Source organism: Lonchura striata, chromosome 5 (assembly GCF_050655825.1).
Source record: "Lonchura striata isolate lonStrDom1 chromosome 5, ASM5065582v1, whole genome shotgun sequence".
Classification (NCBI taxonomy): domain Eukaryota; kingdom Metazoa; phylum Chordata; class Aves; order Passeriformes; family Estrildidae; genus Lonchura; species Lonchura striata.
The window spans coordinates 35,822,803-35,830,730 of NC_140707.1; positions in this window are offsets into that span (position 1 = coordinate 35,822,803).

The window sequence follows — 7,928 nt, forward strand, 5'->3', positions numbered from 1 at the left end:
CTTAAGAAAGGATGCTCTGTGATGTTTGAACTTTTTATACTTCCAGGTCGAATCAACAAGAAAGGAGATTTAGTCCGTTGAGCACAGAGCAGCGAACAAGCAAGCTCTAAGTGATGCCCGGGTGTCAAAAAGAAATTACTTGTCGGCAGAATAGCCTTGTTAAGGTTTAGGTCTCGACACATTCCAACGACCTCTGACCCAGGTGGAAGCTAGCAAAGCTTGTGGGGCAAACTGACAGGACACACAAAGAATGCAGAATTTACAGGTCCTAAGGACATTTGGCAGGACCCCTAAGATAAGGGAGAAACTAATAAAGACAACTCAGCAGCTGTACTGAGATCAGCTCCGACTGGGTAAAAGGTAATTCCAACAGGGGAGATTATAGCTACCAATTCACTGACCCAAAAGAACAGAAAGACTTGAGCATGTGCACTTGAGCACTAATAACCATGAGAATTGATAAAATCATCTGTTGATAGAATATTAATCAACAAAAAAATCTAGGTAACTTGTAGCAAATTTGCTGTATAGCAAACAATGCCTTTGCAAAAATGTGTGAATAGTGAAAACTTTTGGTAGCTGTCACACTGGCCTTGTGGATTTGCCACCCCTTTCTGTGCAGAACTGTAAATAAACCAAATACCTCAACTCTGTGTGTGGATTGGTGTCTTGCACACTGTGTGAAAGAACCTATTTTGGGACAAAAGGGGCAGACAGCAACTGGGGCAATTTAATGAGGACCTGAGGATGGTCCTTGGGCACCCTCCACAGCCAGGAGGGAGGGCCCTGCTGTGGGTCTGCTGGGGAGGGACCGCCACGCTCATGGATACTGATGGTGACCAGCACTGCATCCACCTGGCATCGCTGGGCAGTGGGTGGCAGGAGGGGACCAGTAGTGGTCCTTGTGTCAGGAACAACGCTGCTCTGCTGGCTTGTGTCACATCCTTCACGTGCTGGTTGGAGGGAGTGAGATCTGCGTGTTGGACATGCAGTGGTTTGCTAGCATGAATTTTGCCCACATCCCATCAAAAGCACAGTGTGCTCTGCTGCCTAAACCTTCTGTACAGAAAACAGATTTGCATTTTTGTGGAGGTAAATAAAACCTTCCCAATACAACCTAAATGAAGCAGGCATGGCGACGTGCAAGCAAGGGCAGCACAGGCAAGAGTTGGCTGCCTGGTTCCCATTCCTGCATCAATAATTTTGATATCTCACCAGGACAATGTCTCTGCCAATGCCATTTACCTCTCCAATACTGAGGTACAGACTGTGCTGACTTGTGCACTACCCAGCTACATTGCAAGCAATACAGGAGCTAACTCCTTTCAATGTAGCCTGGGTGTTAGGATAGGCTGCACACATTCTCATGCTAACTCAGTTATCCCACAGTCCCACATCATCATTCCAGGTATAAAACACCCATCTGCCCATAATCACATGCCAAAACATCCCACATTCTCTTAATGGTGCTTTATAACAAAGAAGCCTTTCAATAACAAACTCTAGCATGTTGTGAATTCAAACTGCTGGACAGGATGAAATAAATTAGAATTAATGCCAGAGTCCATGTGGTGGGGGAGGCAGCAGTGAGCTCTGTCAAACATTGGTCAGTATGACCTCGCTTATTTCAGCTGAGACTGCTGCAAAGTGTCTGGTTTGCAATGTCCTGGGGCCCAGCAATTTGCACAGGGCATAATTAAGAGGATTTTGGAAGCAAAGCCAGCAGCATTGATTTGCCCCCGTAGCAATCTTTGCTGCTCTTACTGTTGGGAAGGATGGAAGCATAGTAGGGGTTCTGGGGAGAAAAGTACTTAATTAGGCCAGTTGGTGTGGCTGGAAAATGTTTCAGGCATAACGTGCTTTTCTCAAAGCTCTGAAGTCACTTATTTTTTTTCCTCCCAGGTGCATTAGTGAGTCTAGTAAATTATGCTGCCCTTCCTCACAACCCTTGCCTTCTAAGCAGCATCTGGGTTCTGATGGGAACCTCTGGACAATGGAAGTGCTTGCTTTGGACTAACCAAGTGCCCTGCAGGGTGAGGGAGTGTTCAGGGTTGTGTTTTGAGCAACATCTCTCAGCACTGCACCTTGTGATAGTTGCCTGGTAGAGCCCTTATAACCCCAAGTGAGTTTAGCCTGCTCACCTCACCCACCTCCCCGCTCTGCCTGCACAGCTGGGAAAGCCACCCCATGCATGGTGCTTGCCCAAGCTCACATGGGGTGTGACATCCCTTGGATGCAGGCCTGCAGCTCCTGCCATGGAAACAGCAGATTGTGACTCTGCAGAGGGTCTGGCATTAAGGCAGGGAAAGCTGTTATTGAAATTTAAATTGTTATTGTTATTGAAATGACAGGGTATTCCCTGTAGCTCAGCCATGCTTTGATCATCCTGCTGCTAGAAGGCAGCTAGCATTTACTCATTACTTCATATCCTGTGTACCTTCCATCCACCTTCTTCCAGTGCCTGGGCCAGCACTTCTCTCATAAGCGTTGTCAGTCAAGAAAAAAAAGAAAGCAGTGTGTGTGTGGGACACTAAGCCCGTTCCATTGGTCCTCATGGCCTGTTACACATACCTGTGGCTTCAGCATCACATAATTTGATTTGAATTTTGAGGAATTGGCCTCTCCTACCACTAATGCTGCAAAAATGACAGTGCCTCTGGCAAATTTGGAGTCAGATATAATTTTTTTCTTCTCTTTGCCACTTACTAACATTGTTTATAGTGCCTTCTCTAAACTAAACACGGGAGGCAAAAACCCCCTCCCATTGCATCTTGTTGACTCCTTCAGTGCACAGAAGATTGCTTTGACCTGCAGGAGTTTTGAAATATCCCAATCAATAAAATCCTTGTTGCTTCTCCTGGGGGATTATCCTACAGCCCTATCACACATGTATGGCACGTCTGCATGGGAAAATCAACCAGAATAACTCTCTCACCTCTGCCAGTATAACTCCCTGGTGCTGACAGTGTATTCCAAAATAAAAGTGATTTGTCCTTGAATAATGAGGTAGTCCTGTGATAGTTGTGCTGGTCAGTCTCCCTAGGCAGAGCTTGTCTACAGCATGGCAATGGTTTGACAAATGCTTTGAATAAAGGCTTTCCTAGGTGCAAAAACTGACCAGCAGAATTACTCTGCCATAGCCCTACCTGCCTACCTGCTTCACAAGGGTGTTTTGTTTTGGGGGGAAGGTGGTTTAAAGTTGTAGATTTAGAAATTTCAAAGATAGGAATAAACAGGTTTAGACAATGTAGCCTGGCCTCTTGTACGACATGTGTCTTAGGCTTCCCTGAATTAAAGCTTACTTGAATTAAACCTGATTTTCTATGAGGAAAAAAATCAAATTTGATTGAAAGTGATTTCAGAGACTGAATTCAATAGGACACTAGAAATGTTATTCTGATGGCTGGTTCTTTCCCACTAAATAATGCACACTCCTTTTCATGCTTGGCATTGCCTGGTTCAATGTATCTTGATACAGCTTTGCTGATTCTTTTACAAGAAAGCAGTTACAGGCAGATGAAGTTACCTTTTAGCCTTGTTTTTGGAGAAGATAATTTTAACTTCATTGCAGAACATGTTTATGCTACAGCAGCAAAGATTCACTTCTGTATGCAGATGAGACCTCAATATTTTCCTGCCCTGCTGCCTGGTTGTGTATTGACATGGTAGCACATATTGTGAGGAGCCAGCACAGGATTATTCCTGGCTTAGGAGTGTGCTGCTCCATGCTTCCTGAGTGCTTACAAAATAAGCAATTATCACTAGTCGAGGTCTGAGGCTGGAAAATAAGCAGCTTTGACAGGTTCTTTATGTAGGGAAATCTGGCTGGTAGTGTCCTTGCTCCCATGTCTTGTGAGGTGCCTGCAGTGCCGCTGGTGTCTAGCACACCTGATGCTCTGCCTGCTGCTGGTGTGCACAAACAGTACATACACTCCTGCATCTTATTTACTTCTTTCCTATGTGATCAGAAAACCTTTTTAACTATGAGAGGTGCTTGCTGCTCCTCCAAGGGGGGAGCTCTCCCTTTCCCACTAAAATTAGGTGACCTACTTGAAAGCATGCAAATCAGCTGATAGCCAGCAGTCTGGCTTATAAAACAGCAATGGGCTTTGGGGTGTACGTCAAACCTGGTGGTGAGACAACACAGAATGCATTTCCTAGCCACACAAGAGACCTGGACATATTGACCAGTGTGTTATTGTAGGAATAGGCCCTCTGTAAGTCGTGTAGAAGAGCAAACAATGCAGCAGAAAACATTGCCAGTTTTGTTTCTGTGTTTGGGGTTAGAAACAGGACTCATTTCACTACCTCGAATGGGACATGAAAAAATCCACTCAGTAGAGAGGTCATTCCAATGTATTTAAGAATTTATTGTTCCTTACAAGCATAGGTATCTGATTTCCAGTTAATACATCCTTGATGCTGACATTTATAAAGTATGGAGCTTACAGGATATCAATCTAGATTCATACATGTATCAATACACACATATATACAAGCATATATTTATATGTGTAAATATGGATAAGTGTGTGAGTATGCTCAGACTATGTACAGGTGGTGTAGTGCCACAATGGTGTCCAAGCAGGGACCAACAACCCAGGAGGGTTCATCTGTGACAGGAGTATTGCTTTATTGTGATAGGGGTATTACTTCACTGGATCTACTGGTGATTCCTCTGGTTTGCTGTGTATCTCATTAAAATTAGCTTGAGCTTGAGGTTTCAAGTCTGAACTGCAGATATTGCCTGGTAACAACAGGTCTCAGCTGTCATACTGCTGTCATTTAGTATTTGCTGATAATCAATACAGGAAAAGAAGGCCAATGCAAAATCTAAGATTTATCAGATCAGATTAGCTGAATCAGGTCTTTCTCTGCTAGAGTAGTAAACATGAATCAGGGGAGACAATTGAGTAATCTCTTAGTATTGTCCTCAAACAACACCTGTTTTTAGCACTGGTGTTTCCCATTACAATGCAACTTCTTCCCAGACTCTCCCAGTCTGTAGGAGAAATGGCCTTGGCAGAATTTTACTGCTGTAGCCCTCCTACTGCTGTGGCAGGATAATAGATGTTGCTGCAGTTTCATTGTGGAAAAACATTGAACTCCAGGGGAGTCCAGTGCAGAGGAGGCTTGGTGTCACTGCGGAATTGGAACAGTTTTGGTCTAGGTGCATTTTTTAGCTGTGGTTCTGTGCCAGCTTTCTTGGCCCACACAGCTGCTTTGGTGCCTCCCCCACATGCTGTTCTCCAGCAGCCTGGTGACACTAGCTGGAAAGTGCTTGGATCTAGCTGCACCCAGCTCAGACACCTTCCTGGACCCTAGAACATGGGGCACTCACACGGAATCTGCTGGAGCTCAGCCCAGAAGGGGCTAATTCCCAGCTGGATCCAAACTAGCTTTGAAGCTGGATCAAAATCAGCACTGCCTGAGCTCTTCCATCTCTGGATGTCTGGTGCCAGGTCCCTGAGCAGTCAGGCTGACTCAGCTTTGTAGAGAGGCAACAGGACCTCTGCAAGGGCTCTACCACATCAGAGCAACCCTGAGCTTTGCAAATCTGAGCTATTTCTGGAAGCAGTGCAGGTGTCCCATCAGCCAATAAAACTGGCCACACCTCAGACTCTCTGCATCTGGGGCATGCGGTATAGTCCGGGATGGTCTCACTGTGCATAAGTGGAAGTGCATAAGAAAGACTTAATTAAGGTTTCTCCTGGTTGTCTTGTCCTCTCCTGGCTTCCTCAGAATTTTGGAATGGTGGTACTTGCTTTGACCATGGACAGAGACCGGAGGTAAAGGTAGCATGTTCCTTCCGCCCCAAATTACATGATCATCATTTGGCAAATATCTGAGCCTCGATCTTCCCCTTTCCTGCTCCCGTGGCGTGAAAGCCAAGCTCTGTTTGAAACAATCACACCGAAGTCCCGACTGCACATCCGTACCAGCGGCGCTGGGGGACGATCAGGATTGCGAGGAGCGGCTGTGGCAGAAGTGACACTAGAGGGCAGGGCTGGCACACGGCTGGAGCCTTCCCCGGCGGGGCGGGACGAGCCTGGGGCTGGGCTGGGGGCAGCTGCAGACCTCTTTCTGGGCTGCATGGGGATGCTAAGGCGTGAGGCACATCTCCAGCTGCCCATGCTAGCCTCTGCCACCACCCTAGAACGGTATGGAATCAAGCCTTAGAGGCCCAGGTGACAATTTAGAAATCACAGCATGACATAAACAGCACGTTCCTGAATGTTTCCTGGGCACCCCCTACTATCCACCTCATTCCTGCTTTCCACTCATGCCAGGCAGGAGCTGGCTGGGACCTGACTGCCTGCGCAGCAGAAATGACTACAAGGCAGGGTGAAAACTGGCAGCCCACAGCAAAAAAACATGAAGAAGACGCTCCTTTGGCCCTCTGTATCTGAAGGAGAGGGGATAACAGAACGAAGGTGGACAGTATCCCAGGGTGACCCCTGATTTGAAAGAGTGTCTGGGGATGGCTCTTCTTACCATGGCTCGGGAGCAGCCTGTCTGCAGTGATACTGAGCTCTTTGCCTGCAGCTGAAAATGCCCCTGCTGCCAAGGCCAGGTCAGGTGAGGGAGTAGTAGCCCAGCCCCTTACGAGCAGGGCAGGCAGCTAGTGGGCTGTGATTTATGAGGCAAACCCTTGGAAACTCTCCAAACCCAGTGCTTAAGTGCTTCTGAATGGCAGCATTAATTACTATTAAAAACATACATTTATATCTCTCTCACCTGCTTTAAATCCTGTGAAATTAGATTTCCTACCCAACCCTTCCAGCCTTCATGGCAGCTCAGGGTGTTTTATAGCCCTATAAAGCCCCACAGTACCTGCTGTCTACATGGGCTCTTATTTACGAGCCCTTTAACAGTCTTCCTGGCTGCACCATCTGAGCCCCCTAATCATTTCGTTTCCATCTGCCTTGGAGGGAGTGGTCCCTTCAGCCCTCCCAACAGCCATTCCTCCCCACAGGGACTGGCTAATTCACAGACACAGGTACCTGGAGTGAGAGTGAGGCTGTGCTGGGGCATCCTTATGAACCCATTTCCATTTGGGCCAGCTTCCCTGGTTTTACATAAAAAAGGGGATTCAGTGAGACAAGTGCCTCATGACAATGTTGTGAATATCCTTGTTTGTGTGTCTTGAGAGCAAAGTCATGCCAGGCATCACCAAAAACCACCCAGAACCTCCCAGGCCTGGGCTAAAACCCCAGATTTACTGAGCATAGAGATATTAGTTTATATATATAAAAAGCAAATATAATTTCCATAGATTATCCTTTCTTTTGAATGCAAGCTATGTAGAAGTATCTTAAGAGCCAGCTTTCTCTAATGGACTGCAGCCATTTTACAACTCATCTTATTTCATATGCTTTGAGAGTGTGTTTAAAAATGTAGTGTGCCTTTGGACTGAGATGTGAACTCCATTCTACTTGGGGTCCACTTGTCCCCAGGTCACAAAGGACAGGGTGGTGTGGAGTCAGGATTTGCATTCTTCTCCAGGTGTCTCCTACATAATATCTCCACTTGCCTCCCCAGCACTTCTGGGTTGTCAGGTCTGCTGGAAACCAGATGATGCTCTGGGGAACTGGCTGAATCTGTGTGCCTATATCAGCCTGCTGGGGAGGAAGTGATAGATATCTCTGCCTCCTGACTCCCAGGCTGAGCATGCTAATTTATAAATTGTATCTGTCACTCCTGATAAACGATGTCTTACTTCCCTAATGCCACCTTCAAATTGAGTTTTTAAGGCTAGGTCAGGTGGAGAAGCCAAAGGGTGACTCTGCTTTTGCTTTGCTCTGACTTTGTTCTCTGCAGTTGGGCTGAAGTTGGCTTTTCAGGTAAGATGTGCATCTGTTGTGGCATCTGCTTTGCTGGCCAATTGGGCAGAGTGCCTGCCCCTAACTGGGCTCTGGAAACTCCTG